Source organism: Dasypus novemcinctus, chromosome 23 (assembly GCF_030445035.2).
Source record: "Dasypus novemcinctus isolate mDasNov1 chromosome 23, mDasNov1.1.hap2, whole genome shotgun sequence".
NCBI classification, from domain to species: domain Eukaryota; kingdom Metazoa; phylum Chordata; class Mammalia; order Cingulata; family Dasypodidae; genus Dasypus; species Dasypus novemcinctus.
Genome location: NC_080695.1, coordinates 45,588,411 through 45,603,965, shown reverse-complemented (window position 1 = coordinate 45,603,965; position 15,555 = coordinate 45,588,411).

The window sequence follows — 15,555 nt, the reverse complement described above, 5'->3', positions numbered from 1 at the left end:
TTATGCTGTATATAAGTTGCCACAATAAAAATTTTTAAAAGATGTTTATTTATTTCATCAGCAATCTTTATTGACCCACCACTTTAACATTTTAATCATAAAATCACGTGATTCCTTAAAAATAAAAAAACAAAATATTTTGAATATTTATAAAAATTAAAACTGGAAGAAAATTTTTATCTTTTGCACCTTCATAGGAAAATAATTGAATATATATTTTCAGAAATCAGAATGTATTTGATAAGGTGGACTCTTTGGAGAAAGTATTTTTAAGTATCCCTCTTTCCTCCCGTATCTTGGCAGACAGTAATCAAATCAATTTTTCCAATCAAATAAAAATTTCACAGCAAAACTCTCGGGCATTCTTATTTCCCACTTTTCCTTATTCTCTTCGCCTATCATCACCGGCTGTTACTTCTACCCCCCATTTGCATTTCAAATCCATCTATTTTCCCCTGTCTGGTCATAGCTACACAATCTTTGATCTGGACTACTGCTCCGGCTGCCTGACCAAGATTTTTCTCTTGCCAGTCTCCATAGTGTTCTCTACTCAGTTACCCAAGTGATCTGTTTAAAATAGAAATCAGATTATGTCTTACTTCCCTGACTAAAACACTTTAATGCCTTTCACTTGGCCTGAGAATAAAATCCTGACTACAAAGTCCTTCAACATATAGTTACACCTAATTTTCAAGCTCATTTCATGGCTCTTTTCTAAATGCTCATACCACTCCACTTATTCTTGACTTCTGGTTTGTTTCATGAATATGCCAGGTAGGCTCATTCCCACCCACAGTCTCTAAGCTGGCAGTTTCCTTTGAATAGAATGCTTTCCTCTAGATCTTTGTGTGGCTCACCAGGGCATATTTTTTTCACCATTCTTTCAAAGAATACTTCCATTCTAAAGGAGAGTCAGCACAGTTATTCTACATCTCAGAACTGTTTATTTACTGAAAAGTGTTTATCACAATCTGTAACCATCATGGTTACTTAGTGTTTTCTTGTTTATTTTGCTCCATCACTCAAATGTAAATTCCACCTAATCAGAGACCAGAACTGTTCTATTCTCACTACACTATCTAGAATACTCACAGTCTAGAGGATGGATCATGGCTATATAAGAGGTGTCCAAATAATTGGTGATGAAGCAAGGATACCCAAAATTCATTTTTTTTTTGATGATGGGTAGGAGGAGATGAAATAAAAAGTACATGCGCACACTGCTGTGAAAGTCACTCCACATAGTAAACAACATAAAGTGCTCTCCCATGAGTCACAAGTGCAAACTCAATAAATGACAACTATAAATTTGAAATCAAACTCCTTTTCATGTGTGAAACTCTCAAAGTAAGAATCAGCAGAATTTATTTAATGATTGACAATTCTCTCAAGTAATGACAGAGCAGCCAGCTAGTATGTATAAAATTTTCGATGCCTTTTAAATAAGTGCGGACAGAGTAGGTGACTGTCCACAAGATTTGACTTTATAAGACCATAGTTCTATAAAATCTACCCTTCCCCTGCCTTTCTCAGATCTATCAATTATTGAAATTCTAAAGACAATCAGATTTGTTAAGATCAATGGAGAAAATTTGTGAGAATTGCTTTATTTTAGAAGAAAGTAAAATGAAAAACTATGAAGTAATTTATATAGCACCCTTCACTTAAATTTAAAACCAGTTAAAATGTCCAAATATCCCAGGATGTTACTCTTATATTAAAATCGACACCACATAAATCTGGATTCTCCTGTCAGAAAATAGTTAACATTGAATGCCTAAAATTATCTTGTAAGAGAAAATTTACATTCCTATAAAGATCTCTTTGGTGTGAGATAGAAGACAGGACTTACAATATTTTGCATATTCCCATTGTCCTTAGTATATTTCAAACAAGTCGGGAATGAGGGAGTCATGAACTGATAGAAGGCAGTTTGAATAGGAAGCAGGAATACATTCTTTGCTCATCAAATCAGAGTTTAAAAAGCACCTTAACAAAATTTTAGAGAAAATCTCAATCATTGAATAATCAACGTAGAACTATGTATAAAAAGTAGTTTAACATGAGGTCATTAGGAAGATAAGTTAATTATACCATCGAGAGAACACTCATTTAGAGAGCATCCATTTTGTGCAACATTCTGAGCTGTCATTTCTGGGTATCACTGAAGGAAATTTTCTGTAAGCATATTCAGAAGTACATTGAAGCTCACTCTTGTCCAATTTCTCATTACCTATCAATTTATTCCCACTTATCATTCAAGTTGAGAAATTTCATTAATATTGTTAATGTAATAGTAAAGTGCATTGAAATATATTAATATTCTACATGTATTTATAAGGATTATTGTAATCATAGAAGGCTAACCTAAGAGCTCAATATTCAGTTAAAATAATATGCTATCAAGATATTTAGTATTTCTCATTTTAAAAGACTTAAGTCATTTTCCAGATATTTAATCCTCCTTTGGATGCTTTCACACGCCTGTTTTGAGAGTAGCACACAAAGGAAATTGCAAGTAGTCCATTTTAGCTAAGAACTCTGGGCGGCCCGTGTGTTTGGCTCTGTGTGTGTGCTGGTGAGTATGAGCACGGGCAGGCAGCGGCGCCACTTCATGGAGCTGGTCCACGTAGTCGCAGGGGTGGATCCTGAGCTGCCGAAACCGCTGTCCTGCTCTCTGCGCGGGCTCCTTCAATCCCATTGTTATTTTAGGTCCGCTCGGGTCTAGCCGCACGTGGAGCCCGAAATCCGGGCTGGGCGCTACCGCGGCCTGGGCCGAGCGGCTTCACCGCAGTAACAGCGGCGCCCGCGGCGGCGGCAGCCTCTTCCCGGACAGGAGAGCACAGGCGGCCGAGAGCCCACACGGGCGCTTAGAGAGCACGGCAGACGATACTGATAGTGAAGAATGCTTGAAGCTCCTTACAAGACTTGCCTAACTGTATCTCTCCTCTACTCCCATGAATTCACCTTGATTCCACTGTGAACTGTCAATCATAAGCATGAGAACAAGTTGGGCAGTGCTAACGGCCATGAAGAACTTAGCAAAAAAATGCTTTGCATTTAAACTTTAGATCTTCTTACATGGAAGAGGTCAAATCCAGTTAGAGCAAAACACCTTTACAGCAGAGGCCATATAACCAAAAAGTCCAAAGGCCCAGCCCAGGGGACCATTTACTTCAATGATGTTCAGTTCAAAATTCCACTGCCAATAAAAACATTGGAAATTCCCCTTTAAGTTGTAACAGGATTTGACTATTAGGGTGGGTTTTGATAAAGCTTCTTAATAAAGTTTAAATTGTTAATCGATTTTTTAAAAAGTGCATTTTAAATTACTAAACACAAGTATGGAGAAAAGGAATTTTAAAAGGACATCTTAAAGTAACGTGATTTTAGTAATTTTCTATTGGCTGATTTAAACATCCCCCTGAAAAAATTAATGTGAAGTATATCATATTCCCAACTTTTTATCAAAAATTGATGAATGATTGTAATGTAAAGATCATTTCTGTATTTTTTAGAAAATCTTTGTTTAAAGACTATCTCCCTCACAAGTGACAAATATCATGTATAAAATAGCGCAAGTAAAGAGTTTACTTAACTGCTACTTCCTTTTTTAAAAAGATTTATGGAAGGAAGATTCAAATTTAATGCTTATTAATCTAGGAAGCTAGAAATATTTATATCCTCCTCTTTAGTTTGGTTGTCTTTGTAAAACTTTTATTTCCTTAAAATAATTGTATTTTTGTATACATAATATTTATTTTAAGTTGCATCAAATACTTTTTGGAAAGCAAACAGGTTATCAAGTTTTTAAAAAGTCTAGGTAATCATTTTGTTAATCATTTAACTATATACCTTTTGAATAAGAGCTTATCTATCTATTCATGATATATAATGTTTGTTTACTACATATCTATCAATTACACAAATGCATATGTGAAAGGCTTAATCAGTTTTAAGGAACTTTTACTTGACATATTAATACTATATTTCAGAATGCTCTGAATAAATTAATATCTGCAAAATTTTTGAATTGTGAATGAAATCAGCAATGATATAGTAAAATATTTCATATGTTTAATAATGGTAAGAGATCATTTTTACTAATTACAGTAATTACAAATTATAAACATCCTAAAAATGTGGAAAATGTTTTTCATTTAATCCTACCTTGTAAAGGAATATCATTCAATAAAAACAAGTAATATTTACTTTATTTCTAATTTTTTCTCACAACTACAAATCACTGATTCAAATTCCTCCTTTTCTCAGAATAAATATAATGTAAATTTGCTACTGCAATATTTTTTATTTTCTTTACCTTTTCTTCTTTTCCTTTCCTTTCCCTTTTTCCCTCCCTCCCCTCCTCCTATTCCTCCCCCTTCCCTCCTTTCCTTCCTTCCTCCAACCATCCTTCCATGTTCCTTCTTCTCCTCCTTTCCTATTTCTGTCTTCTTTCGGATATGAAACTGACATTGCCACAGATTTTATGTTTCATGTTCTACTCCATCTGTGGAGTCTTTTATATGTGAGGGCCAAGGCCTAGACATAGGAGCATGGTTTCCACATTGGACTGTGTCTGCCTGCTAGACTGCTTTGTAAGATACCTGGGATTTATACTGTACAGTATAATTTTCTAGTGCATTTGCCAGTAGTAAATGTTAACAGAAAACGCTATTAAAGGGAGTAAAATAAAAATGCTTCCACATTTAGAATTACATTGGTGCCACGTGAATCACTGCAAATCATTGTCACTAAAACAGGCTTGAATAATTGCTGCAAGCTTTCCCTTGAGGTAAAATAAACTGATCAGCTTTATGACATTGATTTTGAATAGATGCCAGTAGGTGATGGTATTAGATGGCTCACCCTATCTCAGAAATTAACTATCTCTAGTGATTTAGCAGAGTATAAACTCACAACAATTGTCCAATTTAACAAAGAAGTTCTTAAAAATAAAAATATGATTAGTAACAAGTATTGCTATATATAAAATCAGAATGAATAGTTTCTATTTCAAGCAAACTCTAAATTGGAAACATATCCAAACTAGGTAAGATTTCCCTGCTAATTAATTTATTTTACTAATCTTCTGGTATTTTTCATAGTTATGATAAAAACTATATCACTACTTTAAAGTTATGTGGGTATAATTAGATAGATAGATAATTTCTTTTCACAATGGTCGTTCAAGAATAACTTTCTCCAAGGTAATGTTACGGATTGAATCATGTCTCAACAAAGAGATGCTCAAGTCTTAGTCCCTAGGCCTCTGGATGTGATCCTATTTGTAAAGAGGATCTTTGAAGATGTGATTAGTTAAGGTTGGTGCCATATTGAATAAGGGTGGATCTTATCCAATGTGACTGCAGTCCTCATAAGCAGAGGAAATTTCAAACTCATTACCAGGAGACAGATATGGAGAGCAATGACCACGTGACAGAGGCAGACATAGAGTTGTGGTCTGCCTGCACAACACCACCAGGTTACTACAGACTTCAGAGAAAGCATCTTCTTACTGAAACCTTCATTTTGGACTTCCTGTTTCCAAAATAGTGAGCCAATAAATTACTGTTGTTTATACCAAATAGTCTGTGATACTTTGTTACAGCATCCCTGACAAACTGAGATAGCTAATCTAAAAAACCTTATTATCCATATACCCATTGTTGGCCCATACAATTAAAAAATAACTTATGATGGAAAGTGGCTGTGGCTCCTTTGATTGGGCTCCCATCTACCATATGGAAGGCCCTGAATTCACATCCCAGGGCCTCATTGTGAAGGCCAGCTGGACTGTGCCTGTGGAAAGCTGGCGGCCTGTGCCCGCAGGAAGCTGGCCCAGCAAGATGACACAACAAAGAAGACAAGCAGACACAGAAGAATGTGCAGTGAATGGACACAGAGAGCAGTCAGCAAGCAAGCCACAAGGGGGGAAATGAATAAATGAATGAATGAATGAATGGAAATAAATCTTTTTAAAAAAAAGACTTTATGATGACTTCCACTTCCACTTATGAGGTAAAATCTGCAAAATAAAACAGCAATCCCACTTTAACAAGGAGAAATACTAGAGAATCTATAAAATCACAACTTCTTAATAATGCATCAGGGAGCTGATGCTGCAAGGTGAACACGTAATCTGAATTCAAAGAAGGACAAGCCTCTTCAAGGAGAGCTGGGACATGCAAACTGCTCACTTTCAGCTGAGCACAGGAGGAACAGATACCAGCTTCCACGGAAACAGGTAAAAATAAATCAGTTAACATTTTAGCAAATTGTTAAGGCCAGGTGTAGGTCTCAGATAGCTCAAAGACCCAGACATAAGGGGAGTATGCATTTCCTTTCCACCAGGAGATTGAGAGAAATATTCCAGACACAGCCGGAGCCTAGAGAGAGTCCCTCCTCGGGGTTCTGTGGAGGGAACAGTCAACAAACATATGACCATGCACCTCTCTGAACCCTGTACTCTTGGAAATCAAAAGTCTTAAAATATCAAAAAGCCTGCAGGAAACATGGGTGAAAATGAAAAAAAAAACAAATGAGTCAAATAGAAAACAATTGGAAAGATGGTAGTTTTAAATTCAGTCATTATTGATAATTACATTAAATGTAAATAGCTTAATTTCCCTACAAATTTTTGTTGTTTCTATTTCCCTGTGAAGCTAGTGGAAGGGTTCTCTCAGTGAAGAAGGCACCTAACTTTATACTACAAGACACACAGCATTTTCATTAAAGATGTTGAAAGAATTAATACAAGATGCATAGATATCTTAGTGCCCTTTTAAAAGTTTTGATAAGTAAGACATTTGATACAACATAGCAAAAATATTAAATTACATTATTATTATGCCTTCATGGAAAATAAAATATACTGAGGAAATTAAAAACTAGACAGACAAATGTCCATAAGTTGAGTAGCTAGTCACATGAATGATTTTCTTAGAATAAAGGAAATACAGCTTTATTTTAAAATACTTTAATATTAGGGAAATTGGGTTAGTGGAGAAAGTAGAGCACATCAGAATACAAATAAAAAGAAATTCCCTGAAAGGATAGCAAACCTTTTTTTAAGTGTTATACTATCACCTCATATAAATGATAGAGATTCCAATGCCATGGCCCATGTGTTTAGTCTTTTTAAACTTCTTCTCACCAAATTCCATGCTGAAATGAAACTCTTATTTATTTGAGTATGTATATTTAGTTTAGCTGAGAGAGAGTGTGTGTATGTGTATGTGTATAGTCTCCTTCTCTCTCTAAATATGTACATATTATATTTTGTGTGGTTTTTTTCCTGGTGAATTTAAGAATATTTACTGTATTCTAGTTTCCTCTCAGCAAGTTCCATGCCTTCAGGTCAGATTTTGTAATTTCCAGGATACACTAACATCATTATTGTCTACATATCTGTATTCTATATTTTCTGGATATTTGTTCATTTATTTTGTTTTGTTTTGTTTTGGTAGTTTTACTTCAGAAAAGAGGCCGTGTCAAGAGTGACAATGTGTATATTGTATTTCTTGCCTCTGGTCAAATATCAAATCAAACCACTAATAAAAAAGGAGGATAGATGGCAGCAGGAATATAAGCAGCATTTCAAATATCCTGATCTTTCAAGGTTTTACCTAGATTTTTAAAGTTAGCAGAAAATCTAGATCATACATATTAAAGTGGATCGCCTTGGAACTGCTTTGTTAATCATTAATATTTTGCATCCTATCACTTTGAATGAAGTTATTGTTTACTGTGTGAGGTATTCTCACCAGCTTTCATTTAGAATAAGGGACTATTACATTTAAGAGGACCTAACTGTCCATTTCCAAAGGAGAAAAATGATGCTCCCCAGGTGAAAGCAAAGGTGGGAGAGTCATAAAGCCACAGGGTCCTAAAGCCAGACCACCTTGCTTTCCAACACCAGCTCACAAGCACTTTGATGTTCCATTCAATGTTTAATACTAGTGACTCTTAACACCCACAATTGTAAAACAGGGCAATCTGCGCACTTCCTTTCTAATATGGGAGTTGGGATAGTTATAACAGGATAGTTGGGATACTTACAAAAGTTAATTGGTGAAGTGTATTTGTGATAAAGTATATTTTTGTGCCTCTGTATTCTATCAGTATTAGCAGTGTGACTGTGACCAGGGCAGGTTAATAACATTCCAAGTTCTCTTCTTTCACTTTTAAATACCCAGGATACTAATGCCTCACTAGCATTGTGTGAGGGGAGAGGAAAAAACAGTTGTAACATGCTACAAGCAAGATGTGGCACAGGATAAGTGCTTATTTTTGTTTTAATCATTGTTGTAGGATATAAATCTTAGGGAAAATCTCAGTTTGGAAAATTGCAAATTGGAAATACTTTGAGGTACATGAAAAAATACTGTAATGAATTTAAAACTTTGGCAATCTGTTGGTAACTTATTTCAACAGTCTTTGTACCCTTTGGTACAGATTTTATTAAGGTTAATTCTACAGATTCCTCGTATAATCCATATTTCAAACTCTGAAACAAACCTTTAGAATAGACAAATGACAGCCTATAAATCCACTGGAAGTAAAGAATGACACGAACCATTAGAATGGTGTGGGCATCAGAAAACAACCATTTAAAAAAGAAATAACACATGAAATGCTCACTTTAAATTTGTCCAAATAAACATAAATGAATTAAATAATTAAACTAAATCTTACACTCTTGAACAAGGTTCATTTCAATGATAAATACAGTAGTCTTGTTCTTTTAATGAATTATAATGTTTTATTAATAAATAGGTTGTAGATAATTATATTTTTAGAGCTGAAGCCCATCTGTATATATAGAAGAGTTTGCAGAAAAATTATTTTATGAGCACCTCTTTGTATAAAAACCGAATGAAATGTCAGAAGCTATTTTAACAGGAATAGAAAAGAGCATTCATCAATTTTAAAATAGCTAAAATATTAGTGAATTTATTAAGACTATCATAAATCAATTTTATAATTTACTAACTACAGATGTTCACAAAATGTATCAAAGTAACAGATTTTTCCAAATATATCCTACACAAATAGCACCCACAGTATCATTTTATAGTGTCATTAAAATGACCCTTTTCAAATAAATTGAAAAAAAGTTGCATACAAATACCTGTAATCAGTAGGGAAAGTTAACTAGAATGTGAAACAGCCCTGTATTTTGAGTCTAGTGGAAATCTGGCCTTTCAAAAATATGCATGCAATTACATCCTTGCAAACTGTTTATCTCAATTCATAAGATCACTTATTAAAGCTTACCCATGTATTTGCTTATTTGCAACTGCTTATTAAAGGAGATGAATATCAACATTAAGCATTTTTAGTGCTCAAAAACATGTTCTAAAATAAACCACACCCTCACTGGAAATTCTTACTTTGCTTTTACATGCACAATCTAACACCAAAGAAGATTTGTGATTTTGAACTTTGTCATCCCATTTATCAGACTATTAACTCAGTCACACATCTGTTTTTAAAAGGTTAGAGTCTCCTTTGCAATGCCTACTTCCAATTAAAAAAAAAATACATGAATGAAAGCACTGAAGATACTGCCCTTTGTTAGTCCTGATGTTAACAGCTTTTGAGACTAGAAATAAAAAGGCATATAATAACCATAATCTACTTGGGAATTATGGTTTTCTATAGTTTTGGACACTTATAAGAATATCTGCTATGACTCAGAGAGAATCTGGTAATCTACAAACTATTTTTTTGCGCTTTCTCATGCGAACAATCCAAAATTTTAGTAGTTGTTTTATACAAGCATTCCATTCATTGACTTTTCTATTTTCTCATTAGTATTTCTTTTAAAATAAATATGTCATCAAGACAGGTTTTCTAAGATCCAATTACATGCAAATCTTAAACACAGTTTTAGAATAATATTATTTCCTTGGATAATAAGAACATCAATTTATTTTTTTTCCTTTAAGAAAATTCCTCAATATAACAAAGTTGGCAGCAGAAATAGTTGACCTTACTTTGGTATTCCAGGTGAAAACCAGCAGTGGCCACACTAATATCTCGTTGGAAATGTCAGTAGAGTCAATTGGAAGTGCTAGGACCATGCTTCCTATAAGAAATAAGGTAGATTTCACTTTAACCAATGCATTCACTTTTTCAAGTATTAAATATGTGAGGCTATTTTTAGGCTTATAAATCGCCGTAGTTTGTCTGATTTAATGTAAGGATTGGCATTTAGCATTATATATTGAGTCTTTCTACTGTTGATGGTACAACAAAAAGTTCGACTTCATCTTCTCTACCCTGCTCAAGCACAAGACGTGACTAGCTTTATATCATGTCAGTGAATATAAAATCTTATTATATTTTAACGGTGCATTTGGTTTTCTATATTGCTTTCTTTGAACATGTAATATTCTGCCTTTTTGTTTGTTTGTTTTGATTTGACATGTACAAAGAGGGAACAAATTCTCAGCCTAATGGGGCTGAGGGAGCAGTCAGTCTGAGGAGATGTGGATCCAATGGATTATTTTTATGCTGTTGCTTTTGATTATATATCTCTTTTCCATTCTTTGTGAGACTCATACTGAATCATGTTCCCCCTGAGATCTGTGAATAAATTCAACAAAGAATGTGTGAAAAGGGAAATATGGGTTTATTTTTATATAATGCTCTTTTTACTTAACATGTCCTAGCCTGTGTCACAGCAACTCAGGAGAATTACTGATCCAAGGACAAGGGCGAGAAAGCAGCTCTCACACTGGAAGATGCTGAGATAAAGAAAAATGGTCATGAGTCAGTTTAAAATATTTTGGCTCAATGAATTGTCCCGTGGGAAAATGCTACGCAAGTTTTAATCATTTTTTTTCCTTAAACACATATGCTTGATATTCTAATATATTAAAACTATTCCCTAGGTAAGCACTGTGTACATAGTAGTTGTCAAGGAACTATCCATTCTATAAAACTCGCCACAGTACAGGCAAATTATTAGAGGAAGATATGATGAAGATAACTCCAATGTATGAACAAATAATATTTATGTAGTAGAACAAAGAAATAAGTTGATTATTCAAAACGTATAAACATTAATGAAAAGATAAGATACTCTGCGGCGGCTTGCTCGGTCGGTAGAGGTGGGGTCTGGCTGCGGACGAGGGGTCGGTCCAGCTCTGGACAAGGGGTCGGTCCCGCTCGGGACGAGGGGTCAGTCCCACTTGGGACGAGGGGTCGGTCCGGCAGCAGACGAGGGATCGGTCTCACAAGGGTTGCGCGGTTCGGCTGACGGGGTCGCCCGGCAAAGCCGGCGACCAAGGGGTCACCCGGAGAAGCAGGCGACGAAGGGGTCGCCCGGAGAAGCAGGCGACGAAGGGGTCGCCCGGAGAAGCAGGCGACAAACTGGGGACAAGGGAGGCCAGGCCCTTGTCGAGGGCTCTCAGGACTAGAGGGCGCACGGCAGAAGAACTACCGCGGAGACAAGGTAAACACGCAAGTCCAACTTTATTGAGGGAGAGGCAACAGTTTTATAGGGGCTGGGGAAGGCTGATTGGTCGAAGCCACGCCCTGTTCTGATTGGTTGCCGGTGAAAGGTCAGTGGGCGGTACTGGATGGGGGAGGGGTGGTGGTTAGGGATTGGCTGTCGCTGTTGCTGGGGGAAGGGGCAGACTTGAGTTTCCCGCCCACGCCTAGCTGTTGCTGCTGTTGGGGGAAGGGAAAAGGGCAAACTGGATTTTTCCGCCCACGCCTGGCTGTTGCTGCTGTCGGGGGAGGGGAAAAGGGCAGACTGGAATTTTCCGCCCTGCGCCTGCGCAGGGAGAAAGAAGAAGAAGGGTGCCGCCCCACAGGCATCGTGTGGCGCCATCCGGGAGGAGGGGCGGCCGCGGAAGCATGGCTGCTGAGAAGGGGAGACCCGAGGGCACTCTGCGCCCATGCCGAGCTCCCTTCAGGGGTGGCGGTGAGTCCGACAAGCCACCCTATTATGGGGGCAGCGGCTTGGCCTGCCGCGGCTGCTCCCCCGCCAGGCCAGCAAACCACACTTCAGCCCGAGGGGTGACCGCAATACTCTATAATTCTTCATGTCTACTTACACAATACCAATGTCACAATATCATCCAGTAGCTTTAAATAAAGAGTTCCATGAAAGGACTCCTGCTGTCTCTTGATTATCCTAAGGCTTCATAAACTGAAAGTGTCCAAACCTGATCATAACCTGCCTCTGGCTGACCTCCCTTGTTCAATGTCTCAGTCAACAACACTATCAATCTCCACCCACATCCTAGCATTGGAAAGTTCCTTCCTCTCCATCATGCCATACTGCTCTCTAATCAGGCCATCAGGCCCTTAGTAGCCTGCTGCCTAAATCCCTCCCCCTTTCACTCACCCCATCTTTCCATCTTCGCAACTATCTGGTTCAAGCCACCAATTCTTTTAACCAGGATAAGGGTGATATTTTTCTAACATGTTTACTGAACCTACATTTGTCCCAATCCAATTAATATGCTGTTAGGCAGTTAGAAAGCTCTTTTATTGGACTTACCCTGGCCAGCTAACAGGGAGGTGAAGAACGTCAACCACTACACCAGGGAGCCAAGAGTGCCTACAACTGCAAACAGGAGAGCTGCATCCATCATCCAAGTGGAATCTAAGCATCCTCTTGATACAGAGGTGGAGCAGACATAACCATCCCAAGGTCCACAGAACGGAGGAACAGAGTATGGATTAGAGTGGACTTACTGATACTCTCTTCTGGAACTAATGTGATTAGTAATGGAAGTAAATGTAGCACTGAGATGGAGAAAGTGGCCATGGTAGCTGCTGAGGGTAGGGAGTGGGAAGAAGAGATGTGATGTGGGGGCATTTTCCGGACTTGGAATTGTCCTGGGTGGTACTGCAGGGACAGTCACTGGACATTGTATTTCCTCCCATGGCCCACTGGGGGAGTGGGGGAGAGTGTAAACTATAATATGGACCATTGACCATGTAGTGCAGCAGTGTTCAAAGATGTATTCACTAAGTGCAATGAATGTCCCATGATGATGGAGGAGGTTGTTGTTATGGGAGGAGTGGGGTGAGAGGGGTGAGGGGTATATGGGGACCTCATATTTTTTTAATGTAACTTTCAAAATATAATAATAATAAGTAATGGGGAAAAAAAAGAAAAATATAGTAATAGTTTTTATGATTTTCCAAGGAGCTTGCCTAAGAGCTTCATATACTATATTTTTTTTTAAAAATAAAAAATAAAATAAAATAAACATAAGATTATGTCATATTAAAATTCTCACAGATTCCCCATCATTGTAAGATGAGTTTCAAATTCCTTAAATTGGCCTACTGAGCCTCCTCTCATTCTTTTTCACAATTCATTTCTCCTGTCACATGGCATTCCCTAAATATAGGCCTAGAATGCTTTTTTACTTCATCCCTAGTGCATTTCCCCTTTCTTATTCCTACTTGTACAAAAGTAACCACTTCTTCCTTAACTAAGCCATTCACTATTAACTACCATGGGTTTACAACCTATGTAGATCTATTAGGCACCTCTCCAAATACACCAATTACTTTTTGACTCAGGACAAAGCAGAATGCTTCCCAATTAGGACTGAGCTAAAAAAATACCAGCTTCTTTAAATACTTTAGAAAGATGAACAGACCAATCTTGCCACACCGAATATGAGACCGTTAAAGTTTCAGTCATCTATTCTTTATTTCTACTGCCATCATGCTAGCCTAAGCCACCTTCATATCTTACCAGGACTACCGAAATCGCCATCAATTTAACTTCAAAATCACTATTTGCCATTCTATATACTCCTCCTCCTGCATGCAAAACACCTTTTGACAAATGCATATTATTTGTTAATTTTGTTCATAAACATGTGATATGGGCTATTTCCTTTAAATATGTGTTTCTTCTCTCTTCATATTTTTTAATATTTATTTTTTTTAATTTTTAAAGCAGTTTCATTGAGATATATTCACATACCATACGATCTATCAAAAGTGTACAATCAACTGTTTTAGTATAGTCATAATATTGTGCATTCATCACTACAAAGAATTTTATAACAATTTCGTTACTCTATGGACTATTTCTTTTATTTAAACTCTGAAGTAACTTCAATATGCCCTGTGGGCCATTCTATAGAGTTGGGGGGACATTTCATCTCTAGCATTACTGAGGAGTCCTTCTCTGCCCCAGATATTAAATAGTCCCAACATTTGGTCCCCTGCTTTTTATTCCCAATGTCCTCCTTTTCCAAGCTCATATTATCCCTTGAATTCTAGTGCTTCCAATACTCTCTTGCACATTTTTACAGAATGCGCTTTGCCAGTTAAGGCCCTGACCCTAGAATCTAGCCTAAGTACTTCACGCTGCCATTTTCATTCTGAGGTACTACCACCTCCTTGTGGTGCTGCAAGGATATCGTGATAAATTATGGACTGATGGCCGGGCCAAGGGAAGGTCACTGACTTCCAATCTTGGCAGTCATTTTAACCTGTTGAACTTCGAGCCTTCATCACCATCCTCTCAGCTTCTTAAACAGTGAGCATAGACTTTTAAATGTCCAAAGATGGAAGAGATTTTACCCTAGAAAATGGACACCTGCTGCTTTTAATCCAAGCCAAATGTTAACAACGATCTGGCAGTCTTCCTGGAATGAAGAAGAGAAAAATACCAGTTGAGCGAGACGCAAACACTTTCACAATAGTATAACCTGTCACAAATGCAAATGAGTTTTTAAAAAATTCCATTCTGAAAATACCTTAAGGACTTCTTGTTCAACTAACACAAAAAAATGTTTCATTGGGTTTAAAAGTTTCACCTACATTTCAGACATATAAACTTAACTAGTCATTTTAGCATTTTTGGCCAATCAGTACACTATGAATCTCAAACCATTATCAGCATGTATAGTAGGAACAGAGAAAAGGAGAGAAAAATATGTATCATCCACTCCTTACAAGATAATATGTGAGCCTGTGTGGATGACACATGTGCATGGAAAGGGGCTTTTGGAAATGGGATTCCTGACAGAGATTTAGGGTTTGTGCCGCAATCCATTTACTCACAGCCAAAGCGGGTTGACTTCCAGGAGTCTTTTCGTTCCTGCATCATTAGTGCATAGTTCACCCAAAGAACGCTAAAAAATGTGTTTCGAATGATAGACACTTTGAAATGTCTTCAGGTGTTACCCCTTTATGACCCTGGTAAATATATCTTCTAATTGAATAGTTTGGGAGGAGAAGCTGTAAGTTTCTCCCTGCTGGTGAGCAGAAATATACAGAGAGACTACTGCTGACAGCTACATAGTAACTAACAGAAGCACATGGGGCAATGCAGTAAGTGGGGGAGCCCAGGCCTTTGTTCCCAAGGAAGCAATCTTCCTGAGTCAAACCCTCTCCTCTGCCAGAAGCAAACTGCTGGTGCCAAGCTGAATAATAGAGCCCACTCTGTGGCCACGAATCCCAAGGACTTAGAGTGAGACTTGCGCAGGCCAGGGAAAGAAGCAAGGACGTGAGGGAGAACTGGACTGTGCCTGTGGTTGGACCAGCTCTAAACCATTCTAT